We start from the raw sequence: 19,463 nt of genomic DNA on the forward strand, positions 1-19,463 counted from the left end.
TTCTGTCAGTGTGATTTTACTGTACACCACACTGAGTTGCCGGTTTTTCTCTAGAACACCGTTGCGTATTTCTCGCAAGTCACACGCATGGTCCGTGTGTAATCCGTATTTTTCTCGCGCCCATAGACTTTCATTGGCTATTTTTTTGCGCAATACGGTGACAAACGCAGCATGCTGCGATTTTCTACGGCCTTACAAGACCGTATAATACGGATCCGTAAAATACGGCAGATAGGAGCTGGGCCATAAAGAATCATTGTGCCGTATGCAATCTGTATTTTCTGCGCCTCTCATAAGTCCGTAAAACTCGCTAGTGTGACGCTGGCCTAATATGGCAATCCTTCTCTTCTGAGCTATCCCCTTGTCATGTCGGATGCTGTTCATACTAGGGTGTTCGACAGACAGCGGTAATTCCGCTTTTGTCCACTATGTGCTTAGTGGCGTCGGCTAGATTTTATCTAGCTGGTCCGGGGTTAATTTAGCAGGTGCTCGGATTGGAAGTTGGGTCACGCCCACTGCCTTTAAACAGTTCTTCTGAACATTGGGCGTCGCCGATTATAGCTTCTGTCTTGTGCTTGGTTATCTCGGTCTGGAGTGGTGGTCTAGGAGAAGGAGAATCGTATCTGGTGGTGTATTTCCCTTTGTCATATTTTCTCCTTCCTTTATTTGTATTTGTTTTGCCCTGTGCACTTATAGTGTATTCCTGTGTGACTGCGGCGTGGTGCATATTTTCCGTTATCCTTGTCTGTGCTAACTGTGGGTATTGGTGTGTGGTCACTTCACTGGGTGGTGGGTGGTGGTTTCAGCCTAGGGTTGAAACAGGAGACAGGGTGAGGATGGAGGCCCAGACATGCACACCATCAGTGTAAACTCTGGGAGAGGGTCAGTCAGGGTTTCCCAGAGTTGAGGGAAATCGCAGGGGCCTGGGTTATTAGCTCTTGCCTACCTAGGCTTCCCGTGACACCCCTGTGTCTGTACCTGATTACATGTAGGGTATTGGTGTACTCAGGAGAAATTGTGTAACAAATTGTATGGTCCATTTTCTCTTATTATCCCTTTGAAAATTAAAAGCTTGGGGCCAAAGCAACATTTTAATGAAAAATAAATGGAAATTTTCCATTGACTCAGCCCAATGTTATACAATTATGTGAATCGTTATAAATGCTCACTACCCCCCCAGATAGGGCCACTTGTCGGGATTTCTACTGTTTTAGCATGTCCATTTTCTTCTCTTACCCTTGTAAAAAGAAAAATGTGGGGCCCAAGCTAATTACAAAAGTGGTTATGGTGTAAAAACATATATTTAGAAAGGACATTATAGGTAACAGATCAATGAATAATAGCCTTGCAGAAGTAAGGTGCACCAAATTAATTTAGGCTAGGTTCACATTTGCTGTTGAGTCCGCAGCGTCTCGTCCACATGGAAAAACACATGTAAATGCATGATAACGCTACGTTTTTATCCGCAGCAACTTAGGCATGATGAATAAAAAATGCAATATCTGCATGCATTTTTGCATGTGTTTGGGTTTTTATGCGCAATTTCCTTGACACAAGCCACGCCAAATGGGCGTGGCTCATGGGATTTCTGTATATAAACCCTTGCACAGATGAAATCCTCAGATTTTTCTCCTGTATCCTGCGTCAAGATGCGTCATGTGAGCTCTGTAAAAACCCGGAGAAATATTTTGAGTACAAGAGGATGTGTAAAGACAGCATCATGGAATTGCTGGACCGTGTACAAGGAGCCATCAGCAGGCAGGACACCAAGCTCCATAGAGCGATTTCTGCTGAGGAATGTCTGCTGGTGACACTAAGGTACGTAATATTTAAACATTAACAAATGTTATAATTCTTATTGTTCGGCAATGTACTTAATATGTTTCCCTTTTATTGTTTTGCAAAAAACTGTCCTAAATATTATTGTTATAAAAGCCTTTTTTTTCTCTTTCTCCATTTTGCAAAGCCCCTGTCATAACTAATAATACATAATAATTTTTATTAGTATAGCTCCAACATATTCCGCAGCACTTTACAATTAAGCGGGGACATGTACAGACAATAAATTCAATGCAAGTTAAGACAATTTAAACAGTGACATTAGGAGTGAGGTCCCTGCTCTCAAGCTTACAATCTACAAGGAGATGGGGGGACACAATAGGTGAAAAGTGCTTGTTATTTATGACAATAGTTAAACACCTGTTCCAAGTGCCCTCTATATTAGAATTTTTTTTTATTTTTTTATTTTAATAAGGTAATCACCGGTTCACAACTAGTTTTTATAAAATCCACTCGCTGTATCATGCAGATTGCATGAGATAGGGATTGGATTATAACCAAATTGGGTTATGTAACCCATGCTTTACACTACACCTCTTCTCTCTGAGGTCAGTGATATGGTAGGCGATGTTAGATTATCTCCATTGTCTCTTCAGTCTGCATTTCTATAATTCTATATATTAATGCAGACAAGAGATGATGAAGCTAATCCACCTCATATCTTTACTCACATGCCCGTGTGTCAGAACCAGTGCACTCAGGATGCAGAAAACACAGCATCCTGCTGACACCTGAGCAGGTGAGCATTGTTGACCCCTGACCTTTTTTGCTGTATTAATATATATTTTTGGAGGATTTTCAGTCCTCTTTGTGTCTTTGCCACCTCATAGCTCCATGGCAGACACAAGAAGCAAAGCTGCAGTGTAAAGCAAATAAAGAAGAGGGGCAGTAGATTGTGTGTCATGGAGCTATGAGGTGTCAAAAACAGAGTATCTGTACACGGCGACATGTGTGTTGACGGCGACGAAAGAGACATAGATCAAGCAGGGATTGGGGAAAAAACCCCAGAAATTTATTTAAAAAATAAATAAATTAACTTTTACGAACCAATGAGGGGGAAATGTTATGGACCTGGGGGGTGTGGAGCTGGGAGGATTGGCTACGGGTGGACGATAAAGGGGTTCCAGGGGAAGGGCTAACTAAACTTGTGAGGTCTGGAAGGTCAAGGATGGAAGTAGACACATTAGGAGTGGAAGCATGGGACTGGAGAGACACATTGGAAGGGAGAGAAAAACTGGACAACACAGACACATTGGGAGGTGAGGGTGGAGGTAGTACGACACTTCTGCTGCCACGAGTCCTTTTGGCTTTCTGTCCCGTTTTATGCGGCAGCTTTTTTTTTTGTATCTCCTTGGGAGGGTGGGAGTCGTGGGGTCAACGACCTGTTCACAATGTGGACCCGGCCTGGTGGTGGCGGTGGACAGCCGTGCAGGATCTCCAGGCGGCCTAGTGGTGGTGGGCAGCCGTGCAGGATCTTTATGCAGCCTAGTGCTGGTGACGGTGGTCAGCCGTGCAGGAGCGGGATTCGGCATGGTGGTGGTGGAGTGGCTTTCAGCAGCACCCGGCATGGTGGTGGTGGTGTAGTGGTATGCGGCAGGACTGGGCATGGTGGTGGCCGTACAGTGGTATGCAGCAGAACTCGGTATTGATGTTAAGTGTGTAATGTGTGGCCTAGGTGGAAATACCACCTGTGGCTGGTGTAAGTACCGAGTCTGCTGCATAGCCTGAAATTAAGCAGCATTGCAGGCCTGCATCACATTTAGGTGCAGTTCAGGCGTAAGGTGTTCCTACATGCCCTGCTCTATCTTATTAAAAAAATGGTGTGCTGGTTTCTGGAGGTCGGCTTCCAGATGGTTAAGGCGTTAGTTGACATCCTGGAAAAGTGTGTTAATATGGGTCAGAACACTTTCCCGTCTATCTCCCGGCACCTTCAAGCTATTCTGGAAAACCGAGCTCAAGTGAATAAACTCGGGCAAGAGTGACCTGTCTGAGGCCTTCTGCCAATGGCGGGAAGAGCCCCCCCAAAAAAGAGGCAGAGGACTGGGACATGGGAACACCTGAAGGACCAGCTGCCTGTTCTCCAGCCTGTGATGCTGGCGAACTCGCTGCTTCACTGGTGGATGGCTGAGACTTGTCCGTGGCTGTTCAATGAGGGACCGCTCCAGAGGATGATCCAGGTTCGAGGGTGCTGCTCCAGGTTCTGTGGAAAGAAAAGAAAAGTAAAACATTACTCCAAAAAAATAACAATTGTAAAAGCACCAACTCCTGTGGAATAGAAAAATTCAGATTAGGGAATCCAACACAATGGAATACAACACAAAAATACTTACGTTCTCTGAGCAAGGACAGGCCTCAGGAAATCCAGCAGCCGATGGTATTTGTATTTCCCTATCCTTGCTGCAGCACCACTGTGATCTCCTGTCTCAGGTCCTTGTTGAAGCAATCCTTCATCGAATGCCAACAAGTTTTGACTTCGTTCACTGTGAATAGGGGAAAAAAATAGTTAAACAATGCACTTTAGGCCGGGATCACACAACCATGTATGATGCGAGAAACTCACAGGAGTTTATCGGATCACACACGGTTGTGTGATCCTGGCCTTAAAGTTCACTGCTGCATCAGAACACATTGCAATACTTAAGAAAAGCCTGACACATTGCGTGGCATTGTCCCAGTCATCCATCATTGCTTGGGCCACCTCATTCCACAGCCGCTGAATCACCACAGCGTTCTAGTGCTGCTGCTCCCGGGTGTCCCACAAAGCAACTCGCTCCTGCACCAAGATGATGAGAAGGTCGTTGTCTATGAATTCCTTCTCCCGTTGTGGAACCTAGAAATAAAACAAAGCCATTAATGTTGTAAAAATAAAACACTTAAAACAAAAACAGTCAGAAAGAAAAAAAAAAACAGTCAAGAGTACCAAAAACAGTCAAGAATAAATAAAAACAGTCAAGAGTATCAAAAACAGTAAAGAATAAATAAAAACAGTCAAGAGTATCAAAAACAGTCAAGAATAAATAAAAACAGTCAAGAATACTTGCACTCCGCCTTGCGACCGGAACTTGAGCCTGAGTCTGCTGCTACTGCTCATCTGCACTGGAATGGTTCTGTAAAAAGAAAAAAAATATTTTGCCACATGCGTAATAGTGACAGTGAATACTTACCAATCAGTAGCAAATGTACTCACTTCAGTCTCCTGTCCACTCTGTGAGGTCTGATCTGCACTGGAGGACATGAGGAGGAATGCTGCAAGAGAGACAGAAATTATTACAGACTGCAGGGATAAAAACAGACAGGCAGACAGATAGCTTGTATACTTACATTATAGTCAGAGTCTTCCAATGTTTCCAAAAAAGATGCAGCAATCCTAGTAGAGTCTTGAGAGTAATGGAATTCCACTGCCCACACCTTCTTTTATAAGCTTTGTTTGGGGGGTGGCTTAAAACAATTTCCAAGACATGTTTACTCATAAAAACGCATGTGTACGCAAACGCAATCGTATGCATGTCCTTGCATACGAATGCGTTCCCATAGACTGTAATGTGTTTATTTGACGCACTCCTTCCGTAAGCGTCCGCATGCGTAGGCGGCGGAAATTTGCCGCCACAGAAAAATGCAACATGGTGTGTCAGCCGCACACGGCGAAAATACACATGTGTAAGCAAACGCGGGCGAACGCATGCAAACACGTGCACCTGCGTCTACAATGTTAAAGATATGAAATCAAGACGCATGCGGATGTATGCATCTGAAATGCTGCGGACACAACCGCTAATGTGAAACCAGCCTTAGAGGCACTTAATGAATTAGGCCAATGTTATCCCTGGTGTGCGCCTTACCAGAAGTGTACATTGCTGGCAAAGTTATGTCACTAAAGTGGTGTAACTTTTGAATAATTTGGCGGTTGGGCTTTGCCACACTCCACCCCATCCACGTTCTTCATACTTTGATGTATCTGGCCAAAACTGGGAGAAAAAGGCAAAAAGCACAACATTTTTGAACAACTTAGAAAATTTTGTGACTTTTCAAAGTGTACTATGGCAGAACTCTGGCAAAAACACTGATGAATTGGGGCTTAAGTGTATTTGTTGATTCAGAGCACAAAACACATTGAAATTTCTTTGGCAACTGTCAGTATAACTCCGCAATCTTATACTGTAAACACTGGGGTATCACTGCAAGCGAGTATGCGATTATCAAAGTAAACAGGTTAAGGCCTGGGTCTCAGTTAGCATCAGTTGCTGTAGCATTTGTTTACGGTAACGCTGCAAAGAAGACTATTCAATTTGGGGTTTTATAAAATGGTTTCTTAGAAGCTGCACCTAAGATGCGCACTACACACGCCGATTGGTATGTAAAACCTTAGCCTAATGATTGGCCACAGGCGAGTGTTGTGTGTTTGCCTCCAAAGTTAAAATTTGCAAGTCAGCCCATGGTCCCTTTCAAAATCCACTGCCCACAGCGCTCATAATCTGCTATAGTGGTTATGGAGCGAGCCAGGCTGCAAACAACTAAGCAATCGAGGAAAGCAGAAATGGAGGAGACACAGCTGGATGCAGAGAACGGAGTTGGATGCACTGCAGAGAAGTCAGAGAGGGAGCAGCGCTGAAGGTGGGGAGAGCTGCAGGGGAGACTGGGAACAGCCCTGAAGTGTTTGAGAGTGGGCTATGATAGAGTGAGGCTGTGAATGAGGGCAAATGTGAGCAGTCATGTTAGAGTGGTCCATACAGATTTTTTTCATGAAAAAACTCTATAGTGGCAGATTCAAGAAAACTGTCACAGTACTGTTGCAGGATTTCTAGGGGAAAGTGTCTCCTTCTCTATCCCTCATGATATCCTTGTCCCCCGGAAGATGGAGACGCCGGGGTCACATGCCTTGCTATGCTTCTGACTTACCCTTATCTGTTCCCTCCCCCACTCAGGATGGTGTGAGGCTGAAGTGTATAGGATAACAAACACTAACCAGATAAACAAGGGAAGATGGATAGGGATAAATGAAAACTGCAATCACACAAAATACACCAACCAAGCAACAGAGTGGAATGCAAGGGAGGCTAAGGTAGGTGAAACAAAATAGGAGGGAATGAGGATGAACACGCAAACTCCACACGACTCTCCAAACACTGAACAACTCTTCCAACTCCAAACCAGACAGAATAAACTATTTGGGAATTGCCAGTGGCAAGCATATATACCAGAGGGGAGTGTCCAACACAGAAGAGTTGAGGCAATCCATGATGGAGAGATCCAGGAGATCAACTAAACTGATAAAACCTATTAAAGCCCAGGCACAGAAAATCTGCACTGTTTAACATGATGGTGAAGCAGTTCTAACCAGAGCAACAGTTCAAGTAATCAGACACCGGTATCTTCTGGCCCATCTCTGTCACGGTATCCCCTTGGATGGACCAGAAATCAGCTGCTCTGTTGTGAATTCCCCTCTTGGGCTCCCTCAGGTGGTTGTAAGTGGCACTTTTGTGAGTTCTGCTCTTGGGCTCCCTCCGGTGGTTTTGAGTGGAATGGCTGCTTCCACTGATCGTCTTTCTGGCTCGGCTATTTTAGTCTGGCCTTATCCCTCACTCAATGCCAGTTGTCAATTGTTCCTGCTTGGAGTCACAGTTCTTTTGGATTTCCCTGACACTCTGACCAGTTCAGCAAAAATAAGTCCTTGTTTGTCCTTTTGGAGTCCACTTGTTGTGGACTTTATTGTTCAGCACATTCTATGTTTTTTCTCTTTAGTCCAGCTTATCAGTATGGATCTATTCAGCTAAGCTGGAAGCTCTGGGCAGCAGATTTTGCCCTCCACACCTTTAGTCAGGTGTGGAGATTTTTGCATTCTCTGTGGCGGACTTTTTCTAGTTTTATTTACTGACTGCACAGTGTTCTGTCCTGTACTATCTATCTAGCTAGTATTGGCCTCCTTTGCTACATCTTGTTTCATTCTACGTATGTCATTTCCTTCTCCACTCACAGTCATTATTTGTGGGGGGCTGTCTATCCTTTGGGGATTTTCTCTGAGGCAAGATAGCTTTCCTGTTTCTACCTTTAGGGGTAGTTAGCTCTCAGGCTGTGACGAGGTGTCTAGGGAGCAACATGCGACGAGCTCTGAGCAGGTGGTAACTATACTGACCGTTGTTCCTGATCTTAACACAACACTAGAAGTAGCCGTGGGATGTTCCTGTCACTCCCTAAACACCTCGTCACAGCCTGAGAGCTAACTACCCCTAAAGGTAGAAACAGGAAAGCTATCTTGCCTCAGAGAAAATCCCCAAAGGATAGACAGCCCCCCACAAATAATGACTGTGAGTGGAGAAGGAAATGACATACGTAGAATGAAACAAGATGTAGCAAAGGAGGCCAATACTAGCTAGATAGATAGTACAGGACAGAACACTGTGCGGTCAGTAAATAAAACTAGAAAAAGTCCACCGCAGAGAATGCAAAAATCTCCACACCTGACTAAAGGTGTGGAGGGCAAAATCTGCTGCCCAGAGCTTCCAGCTTAGCTGAATAGATCCATACTGATAAGCTGGACTAAAGAGAAAAAAACATAGAATGTGCTGGACAATAAAGTCCACAACAAGTGGACTCCAAAAGGACAAACAAGGACTTATTTTTGCTGAACTGGTCAGAGTGTCAGGGAAATCCAAAAGAGCTGTGACTCCAAGCAGGAACAATTGACAACTGGCATTGAGTGAGGGATAAGGCCAGACTAAAATAGCCGAGCCAGATAGACGATCAGTGGAAGCAGCTGCTGATGCTAAATCCAAGAAGCAGCCATTCCACTCAAAACCACCGGAGGGAGCCCAAGAGCAGAACTCACAAAAGTGCCACTTACAACCACCGGAGGGAGCCCAAGAGCGGAATTCACAACACTGCTCACTAAATCCATTGGTGTGAGTTAGGGATGTGTTCAGTGCACTTAATCATGGTAAATGTAAACTGGATGATCTTGAGGGAAAGCTGGCAGGAAATCTGGAACATAAACAATAAACTGCATGGATGGCTGCAGTGAGGTGAGGGGGAGCTCAATGTGAAAAATAATAACGGGGGGGTTATTAGACTCACTGTAGGGACAGAAAAAATAGTATTCATATGCCTAGAATATCCCTTTAACTTTCACGACCTTGGGATTTTCCATTTTAGTGGGGGTTTGTTTTCTCCCCTTTTTCCTAGAGCAATAAATTTTTTATTTTTTCCGTCAATATGGCAGTGTGATGGCTTTTTTTTGTGGGACGAGTTGTACTTTTGAACAAAACTGTTGATTTTAACATATAGTGTACTGGAAAACGGGGAAAAAATTCAAGTGCAGTGAAATTGCAAAAAAGTGCTATTGCACAAATTTTTTTTTTACCATATTCACTAAATGCTAAAAGAGATGAGTTTGCAGATACATAACATGCATTTCTTCTTTTTTATTTAAAGGGAACCTGTCACCCCCAAAATCGACGGTGAGCTAAGCCCACAACATCAGGGGCTTATCTACAGCATTCTGGAATGCTGTTGATAAGCCCCCGATGTATCATAAAAGATGATAAAAAGAGGTTAGATTATACTCACCTGGGTGGGCGGTCCGATCCGATGGGCGTCGCGGTCTGGTCCGGGGCCTCCCATCTTCATAGGATGACATCCTCTCCTGGTCTTGACGCTGCGGTTTTGGCTCAGGTGTACTTTGTCTGCCCTGTTTACGTAATTTAAATCTCGCGGCAATGTTGCTGATTGGTTGCGCCGGCTAGGCGCGACCAATCAGCGAAGCATGATTTAAATCCCGCGCCAATGTCGCTGATTGGTCGCGCCGGCTGGGCGCGAGCAATCAGGGAAGAAGGATTTAAATCCCGCGGCAATGCCACTGATTGGTCGCGCTGGCTGGGTGTGACCAATCAGCGAAGCATGATTTAAATCTCGTGGCAATGTCACTGATTGGTCGCGACGGCTGGGCGCGAGCAATCAGGGAAGCAGGATTTAAATCCCGCGGCAATGTCGCTGATTGGTCGCGGTCAGCCGGCGCGACCAATCAGTGAAGCGGTGGGACCGGAGCATCACGAGCTGCAGGAAAAGCTGCTGCGGAGGCGACGGAAGGTGAGAATATCCCGATTTTTTATTTATTATTATTATTATTATTATTATTATTATCATTATATCTTTTTACTATTGATGCTGCATAAGCAGCATCAATAGTAAAAAGTTTGTCACATAGGGTTAATAGCAGCGTTAACAGACTGTTATACCGCGGTGTAACGCAGTCGGTTTAACGGACTGCTACAACGCTATGTGGGTGGCGAGCGCTGACTGGGGGGGGGGAGTGACTGGGGGGGGGGAGTATGGAGGGGGCACTGAGTGCAGGGGAATAGGGAGTGGCCATTTTGCGGCCGGACTGTGACCGTCACTCCCAAGAGTGCATTGCGGTCTTGCGAGATGATGACGTAGCGTCATCATCTCGCGAGACCGCAATGCATGGACCCGAGCGTCGCGAGGAGCAGGAAAGGCCTGGGCTGCATAAGGGGGCCGACAGAAGTTGAGTATATAATGATTTTTTTTCTTTTTTTATTATTTTTAACATTAGATCTTTTTACTTTTGATGCTGCATAGGCAGCATCAATAGTAAAAAGTTGGTCACACAGGGTTAATAGCAGCGCTAACGGAGTGCGTTACACCGCGGCATAACACGGTCTGTTAACGCTGCCATTAACCCTGTGTGAGCGCTGACTGGAGGGGAGTATGGAGCGGGCACTGACAGCAGGGAGTAAGGAGCGGCCTTTTTGCCGCTGTACTGTGCCCGTCGCTGATTGGTCGTGGCTGTTTTGCCGTGACCAATTAGCGACATAGGATTTCCGTGACAGACAGAAAGACAGACAGACAGACAGAAAGACGGAAGTGACCCTTAGACAATTATATAGTATATGTCCTTTTTTTGGGACGCCTAATCTTTAGCTTCTAGCAACTAAGATTTTATAATTTTTATAATTAGGTCCAATTTTTGTGTTGTGTTTGTAAAATGAATGTTTTCAAAATAGGAAATCATGTCATTGTCATTTTTAATTGAATATTGGGACGCCCTTTTCTGAAAAATCCGCACTTTTAAAAATTTTAATTTGGCAAGTAATGGGTTAAAGCTGCAATCTTATGATCACTTGTGTTACACATAACAGTAGTAGAAATGATTATCTGCTATGATTACCGACCACCAGGAAGCAATTATAGCAGATAGGCAATGACGACAATGGGGGTTGTCTATCATGGCAACCCATCGGTGCCACTCGATCATGTGACAGAGGCGCCAATGGGCGAAGTAACTGACATGCTTAAGGCAGGAGCATGTTAAGTGCCGCTGTCAAAGAATGACAGGGGCAATTAACATGTAAAAGGGAATCTGTCACCCCCTGGTACATATATGACCATATATGTGGGAACTGCATTAATCCCTGAAAAGCTCAGAAGGGAAGTGGCACCATATTACAGTGCAGATTTTGCTGTACTTGTTTGAGGGTGCTATGTTACATTGTCAGAGCCCCTGAGGTGCCAAAACAGCAGAACCCCCCATAAGTGACCCCATTTTACCAACTAAACCTCTCAATGAATTCATCTAGGGGTGCAGTAATTATATTGGCACTACGGGTGTGTCACAAACTTTTATACTATTGGGCAGTGTAGAAAAAATAATTTATATTTTTATCACCAAGATTGTTGTATTAGCCACAAGTTATAGATTTTCACACTGGGAAATAGGTAAAAATGTCAACAGAATTTGTCCCACAATTTCAGCTGAATGTAGAAATATCCCATATTAGGCTGTACAGTACTGCTTAGCTATACGGAGTGACTCGGGAGGGACAGTGCAATATTTGCCTCCTAGAGCACAGATTTTCCTAAACTAGTTTGCGGATTCCATATAAAGTGCCCCTAAGTGCTAGAAAAGCAGAATCCCCCCTCAAGTGACCCCATTTTGGAAATTATAACCCTTTGGGAATTTATCTACAGATGCAGTGACGATTTTTACTCCATGGGTGTTTTCCAGAAACAAGCAGCAATGGATGTTGCTGAGTGAAAATTGCAAACTTCCGTTGTAGTGACCAGTACACTATGCTCAACTCATGCTTCTGGAAACATGCACCTGTATTATGTAGGCTCTTATCATTACAGAAATGCTAAACATGTGGGTGCTAAATGTGGTTTAGGCACACTGGGGTTCAGAAGGGAGGGGGGCATTTGGATTTGGGAGCGGACAATTTGCTGAATTTCTTTTGGGGGGCGAGGAGTCATTTTGCTTTCCGGATACTTTGTACTACCAGTAACGAGGAAACCCCCTACATTTCTATTAACAGATGACAGATCTGATGGGGACTTGCCTTTGTTGTGGGTTAAGTTGAAGCTTTTATTGGGAACATTTTACATAACGTTTGCAATCATATTTATCTGCCGCTCTACGCTGACCACTTTGGGTTTTCCATCTAAATAATTGGCGGAGCCCCTGAAATGACAGAACAACAGAAAGCCCCCATATGTGAACTCATTTTCCAAACTACACTCCCCAATGAATTCATCTAGTGGTGCATTGATCATATGTGTCTCACAGAATTTTATACCACTGAGCGGTTAAGAAAGAATAAATTACATTTTTACCACTAAAATGTTGTTTTAGCCACAAACTTTTAATTTTTCTAAGGGTTGTGATTCAGTGACCCCTGTTACAGGTAGGGGGCGCTTTATGGTCTTCCAGGAATGTGCATTGAGGTGTATTGAGGCCATAGGAATCATGGCAGTCGCAGGCATAACTATGGTGATGAGACAAAGTCCGGCATTATAGTGAATGGCCGGTATGTGTGTATGTGTGCAGAGAAAGATACTCTGTGCTGTCAGCCTGAAGTCAGGATGTTCTGAGACCTGTAGTCCCACAAGTAAATGTGCTGTTTGTAAAATTGTGAAGGGAGGCTGGCAAGGCAAGTTATGAGAGCTGGGCGGGTCAAACTAGCCACACACACTCCCACCTAGGGGAGTGGTTACAAGTATATAATGTGACCAGGGTGTGGGTCATATGTCTCTTGAGTATGGACCTGAATGGTTCTGTGCTGGAAGGTCCTGGAAGCCTATGTGTTGGGAGTGCTAACTTCCTGAATAGCACGTGGTGGGGCTTTGGGACATGGTGGCCTGTGTGTTGGATTGTCCCAAATGGGGACGGACGTCCTGAACAGCACACTGTAGAGGCCTTGGTGTTGGATGGTCCCAGTCGGGGATGGACGTCCTGAAGAGCACCTGGTGAGGCTGTGGTCCTGAGTGGCTTCTGTGTTGGGAGGTCCTGTGTGTGTGTGGACCGGATCCCTGAAGAGCACAAGGTGAGGCCAAGGACCTGCAGAGCCGGTGAAAGCTGCTGTGTGGGGAAGCTACCGTCCTTCGGTGGGTCTGGAACCGACTGGTAAATGTCTGTCAGGCAAGTTGGTGAACCCTGTAAGGCAGTTTCCCCAGGAGAGAGGACTGACTAAGAGTCAGCAGGTGGAGCAGGAGCTCCCATAAGGTACCTATACAGACTGTTGGTGCTTGTTATGTACTATGAACTGTGTGGTAACCCACGACAACTGGTCAGAAGAGGACCAGCGTGTTTAGTTGCCGCAAACTAATGATGTGAAGCCTTATGTAAAGACTGTTTGCCTTTGGTTCACGTTTGTATGGTTTATGATACCAGAATAAACCAAATAGACTGTGTAAGTGCAAAAACCATGCCCGGTGCATTTATGCCTTTGCCAAGCGAGTATTCCCCTACCCGTTGGTGAGTGCTATTCTCACAGGGCTAAAACAATTTTTTTTTTTTTTACAACAAACTGAGGTAAATTTTTCCTACATGTAATAGGAAAGTATTTTTCAGGCACAGGACAAAGCTCAGAAGGGAAGGAACGCCACATCATAGTGCAAATTATACTGTTATGGTTTGTGGGTGCCATGACCCACTGGAAGGGCCCCTGAGTTGCCAGAACAGCAGAACCCTCTGTAGGTGACCCCATTTTACAAACTACACCAATTAACGCATTCATCTAGGGTTGCAATGATCATAATGCAACCATGGTTGTGCCCCAGAATATTATACCATTGAGCAGTGAAGAAAAATTAACTACATTTTTACCACCAAAATGTTTTAAAAAATTTACATTTCCAAACAAGAAGTGGGTAAAAATATTACCATAATTTGTCCCACAATTTCTACTGAACGTAGCAATATCCCATATGTGGTTGTACAGTACTGCCTTGCAATATGGAGAGACTCGGGAGTGATGGAGCGCTATTTGCCTCCTGGAGCGCAGCTTTTCCTAGAATAGTTTACGGATTCCATATACAGAGCCCCTAATTGCTAGAAGATCAGAATCCTCCTCATGTGACCCTTTTTTTTTTTTAAGTATACTACTTTGGGAATTTATCTGCAGTTGGCTTTAGACTTTTTCACGTCATTCCTTGTGTAGTATAAGCAGGGCCGTATTTGCCACTAGGCACTTGAGGGCACGTGCCTAGGGCGGGGACAATGCAGGGGGCGGTACCTGAGCAAGTTAAATTTTTTTTTTCTTTTTTTTAAAGTCCGAGGTTGCCCCGCCCACCCACTTCAGTCCCGGCGGCTGCGGGGAGAGGGGGTCTTGGGCGCAGGGCCGCCATCAGGGAATTCCTGCCCTGACTACTGTATGGGGCAGAAATGGGTGCTGTACCTTTAAGCAGCAGCAGCAGGCCCAAATGCATCATGGTCCTGACACCGGTCATGTGACACGCTGCGCGCTCTTCTTAATGTAGGAGCACTGGAGCAGACTGCAGAGAAGCAGGTCATGTTTGTGGGAGAAGATACTGAAGTCAGCGGTGAGCAGGGAGAGGAGGCGGGCAGTGTGTGAGAACTCAGAGGAAGCTGCAGAGAGGAGTGAGGTGAGAGAGGAGACGGGAGTCTGCTGATGTGAGAGAGGAGACGGAGTCTGCTGATGTGAGAGAGGAGAGGGGAGGCTGGAGAGGCTGGAAAGGAGATCTGGAGAGGAGAGGCTGGAAAGGAGATCTGGAGAGGAGAGGCTGGAAAGGAGATCTGGAGAGGAGAGGCTGGAAAGGAGATCTGGAGAGGAGAGGCTGGAAAGGAGATCTGGAGAGGAGAGGCTGGAAAGAAGATCTGGAGAGGAGAGGCTGGAAATGAGATCTGGAGAGGAGAGGCTGGAAAGGAGATCTGGAGAGGAGAGGCTGGAAAGGAGAGTCTGGAAAGGAGATCTGGAGAGGAGAGGCTGGAAAGGAGATCTGGAGAGGAGAGGCTGGAAAGGAGATCTAGAGAGGAGAGTCTGGAAAGGAGATCTGGAGAGGAGAGGCTGGAAAGGAGATCTGGAGAGGAGAGTCTGGAGAGGAGAGGCTGGAAAGGAGATCTGGAGAGGAGAGGCTGGAAAGGAGATCTGGAGAGGAGAGGCTGGAAAGGAGATCTGAAGAGGAGAGGCTGGAAAGGAGATCTGGAGAGGAGAGGCTGGAAAGGAGATCTGGAGAGGAGAGGCTGGAAAGGAGATCTGGAGAGGAGAGGCTGGAAAGGGGATCTGGAGAGGAGAGGCTGGAAAGGGGATCTGGAGAGGAGAGGCTGGAAAGGAGATCTGGAGAGGAGAGGCTGGAAAGGAGATCTGGAGAGGAGATGAGAGGCTGGAAAGGATATCTGGAGAGATGAGAGGCTGGAAAGGAGAGGAGAGGAGAGGCTGGAAAGGAGATCTGGAGAGGAGAGGAGATGAGAGGCTGGAAAGGAGATCTGGAGAGGAGAGGCTGGAAATGATCTGGAGAGGAGAGGAAATGAGAGGCTGGAAAGGAGATCTGGAGAGGAGAGGAGATGATAGGCTGGAAAGGATCTGGACAGGAGAGGAGAGGCTGGAAAGGAGATCTGGAGAGGAGAGGAGAGGCTGGAAAGGAGATCTGGAGAGGAGAGGCTGGAAAGGAGATCTGGAGAGGAGAAGAGATGAGAGGCTGGAAAGGAGATCTGGAGAGGAGAGGAGATGAGAGGCTGGAAAGGAGATCTGGAGAGGAGAGGAGATGAGAGGCTGGAAAGGAGATCTGGAGAGGAGAGGAGATGAGAGGCTGGAAAGGAGATCTGGAGAGGAGAGGAGATGAGAGGCTGGAAAGGAGATCTGGAGAGGAGAGGAGATGAGAGGCTGGAAAGGAGATCTGGAGAGGAGATGAGAGGCTGGAAAGGAGATCTGGAGAGGAGAGGAGATGAGAGGCTGGAAAGGAGATCTGGAGAGGAGATGAGAGGCTGGAAAGGAGCGGAGATGAGAGGCTGGAAAGGAGAGGAGATGAAAGGCTGGAAAGGAGATCTGGAAAGGAGAGGAGATGAGAGGCTGGAAAGGAGATCTGGAAAGGAGAGGAGATGAGAGGCTGGAAAGGAGATCTGGAAAGGAGAGGAGATGAGAGGCTGGAAAGGAGATCTGGAAAGAAGCGGCTGGAAAGGAGATCTGGAAAGGAGAGGCTGGAAAGGAGATGAGAGGCTGGAGAGGAGAGGAGATGAGAGGCTGATGAGGGGAGGCTGCTGAGGAGAGGAGATGAGAGGCTGGTGAGGGGAGGCTGCTGAGGAGAGGAGATGAGAGGCTGGTGAGGAGATGAGAGGCTGCTGATGCGAGTGAGGAGAGGGGAGGCTGCTAAGGGGAGGATATGAGAGGCTGGTGAGGAGAGGGGAGGCTGCTGAGGAGAGGAGATGAGAGGCTGGTCTCATGCTGTATATGGGGAGGCTGTGTGGGGCTCATGCAGTGTATATGGGGAGGCTGTGTGGGGCTCAAGCTGTATATAAGGGGCTGTGGGGGGTTTAAAGATATATATGGGGGTATCGGCATACTTAATTCTGCTCAATATTAAGTGATACAATTAATATTGAGTATAATTATTTTCATGCTATTGGTTAGGCCTCCACAACAGTCATGGTCTTTCATCTGGCCCCTCGGGAAAATAAATTGCCCACCCCTGATCTAGAGACATGGAGTGAGAAGCCCACAGACGATAGCAACAGATTAGTCAGTTCTCTCACTAAAGTACCCATCCAGCTCTTCAAACTATTCTCTCTGAAACGTCCGAGCATTGCAGAGATAAACTTCTGTGTTTGCAGTCTGAGTGATGCTGCCCGTGGTTTTGGTAGTATGAATTGACTGACAGGTTCCCCTTAAAAATCTGTCAGCCAAACCTTGCAACCGTGGCAGAATCAACTGACTATGTACAGTGTATGAGATCCACCAGATTCTTACATGACAACTAATGGAAAGGTTTGCTAAGGCTACTTTCACATCAGCGATTTTCTCAGTTCGCGGCAGATACTGCAGTATTTCCGCAATTGCCGCGTAACATATCACTTACGGGCCGGCAACTCTGCGTTCGGCCTCATTCATTACCTATGGGACTTGCGGACATGTGCGGCACTTGAGGTGAGACAAAAAAAAACACTGCTAGCAGCATTTTTTTTCCTGTTGCTGCAAGTACCGCATTTGCCGGATCGCAGCAAAACCCCAAGTGCCGCAAGTCCCATAGGGAATGAATGAGGCCGAACACAGTGTTGTCATAAGTGATCCGTTAAGGATGCGGAAAAACTGCCGGATCTGCCGCAAATGTCAAAAATCGCTGATATGAAAGTAGCCTAAGTCACTGCCGATAGTGTCTGCATTAGTCATACTCGCCAATGGGGGAGGCAGCATGAAAAGTGCCTAGGGCAGCATAAACTCTAAATACGGCACTGAGTATAAGTGATTAGGCAACTTCATTCTTTGGGTCGGTGTGATTACAGTGATACCAGATTTATATCAGGTTTGTAGGTTTGGCTGCTGTCACACACTAAAAGACACTTTTATTGCAAAAAATAGTTTTTGCATCAGGGGGAGGGGTTTTACCTTGTTCCGCTTGTGGTAAAATTGATAAGGCAGTTTTATTCTTTGGGTCAGTAAGATTACAGCAAAAACCCATTTACATTTTTTTTTTTATGTTTTGTTACTTTTACACAAAAACTATTTTATAGAAATTTTTTTTTTTTGCATCGCTTTATTCTGACAGCTATAAGTTTTTTATTTTTCCACTGAGGGAGCTATATGATGGCTTGATTTTTGCGGGACTAAGATGACATTTTCAGCGGTACCATTTTTATTTATAGTAGTCTTTTTTATCACTTTTTATTCCACTTTTGTTTGGCGGTATGATGATGAAGCATCGTTTTTAGCCTTGTTTCTGTTTTTTTTAATATGTACACTAAAGGGGTTAACTAGTGGAACAGTTTCATAGGTCGGGTCATTCCAGACGTGGCAATACCAAATATGTGTACTTGTATTGTTTTTTTTACATAAATGTTTGGATTTTTAAAAATATTTTTACAATTTTTTTAAAACATCTTTTTACCTATTTTACTTTGTCCCATTATGCGACTATCATTTTTTTTCCAGGCTGACCACTTGTATAGAATGGGGAAGCAGCAGAATCCCTACTGCTATGCAAACTGTCAGTGCTGCACTGACAGAGAAAGTTGCTGATCAAGTCACCATGACAACGATCGGGACCCTGCGCAATGTCAGCATTTAGGGGATTAAAGTGCCAGGAGCCAGGTGTCAACTGTCAGAAACAACTAATACAGCCCATGTGCGTGCAAAATCATCGGGACGTATTCATACGTCCCAGGTCAATAACACCCAGGTCACAGGGACATATAGATACGTCTCAGGTGGGAAAGGGGTTAAAAAGAGACATACTGCAGAATATGAGGACTGAAGAATACCGTATTTTTCGGACTATAAGACGCACCTAGGTTTTAGAGGAGGAAATTAGGGGGAAAAAAAAAACTGAAGCAAAAAATGTGGTCAATTCTGTACTTAAGATCACCTATCCTGGTAAAAATGGTCCCCTTATCCCTATCCTGGTATGCATCCTGGTATGCATGTATAGTACAACTACCAATGGTTAGAATGATCCCACCAAACTATGAATATGATACAGCATAGGTGGAAATTAAAACATAACTTTAATTGTGAGATTAAAAGATATCACAAACAAACAAAGTGTCACCCTAAGTGAAGTAAAACACAGGGGGTAAAGTTTCAATCATGTAGGACCAAGACAATACAGAAACAAAAACCCCTTTAGGATAAAAAGAATTCTCTTGCAGTGGCTATAGCGAAATCAATATGGACCAGGGAATGGTATACATTATATAGGACATATTTTAATATGGAGCATCTTATGGGGCCCATCATGAATTTTATGGGGGAGTATTTTGTATGGAGCATCTTATGGGGTCCATCATGAACTGTATGGGGCATTATATGGGGCTCCTGATTCAATATGGATATTCAAAACACTTAACCTACTGATGTCTCAATCAATTTTACTTTTATTGGTATCTATTTTTATTTTTTAAATTTACCAGTAGCTGCTGCATTTCCCACCCTAGGCTTATACTCGAGCCAATAAGTTTTCCCAGTTTTTTTGTGGCAAAATTAGGGGTCTTGGCTTATACTCAGATCGGCTTATACTCGAGTATATACGGTACATCCTCAATTTGTTTTCTATAAAAAAAATGATACAATATAGCCACCTAGTGGTGTTTAGGAAGTATAAAACTCAATGCAAAGAAGAGGACATATACAGTATATGCATAATGCTAAAGTAAAATATATATAGTTTTG

The 19,463-nt window shown here is 45.0% G+C and overlaps 1 protein-coding gene across 1 annotated transcript in view; it reads right to left on the minus strand.

The window, feature by feature from the left end:
• The window catches only part of TRIO (trio Rho guanine nucleotide exchange factor), a 3,555,343-nt gene that overhangs the window by 2,930,960 nt on the left and 604,920 nt on the right, over positions 1 to 19,463 (minus strand).

Source organism: Ranitomeya variabilis, chromosome 6 (genome assembly GCF_051348905.1).
Source record: "Ranitomeya variabilis isolate aRanVar5 chromosome 6, aRanVar5.hap1, whole genome shotgun sequence".
NCBI classification, from domain to species: Eukaryota; Metazoa; Chordata; class Amphibia; order Anura; family Dendrobatidae; genus Ranitomeya; species Ranitomeya variabilis.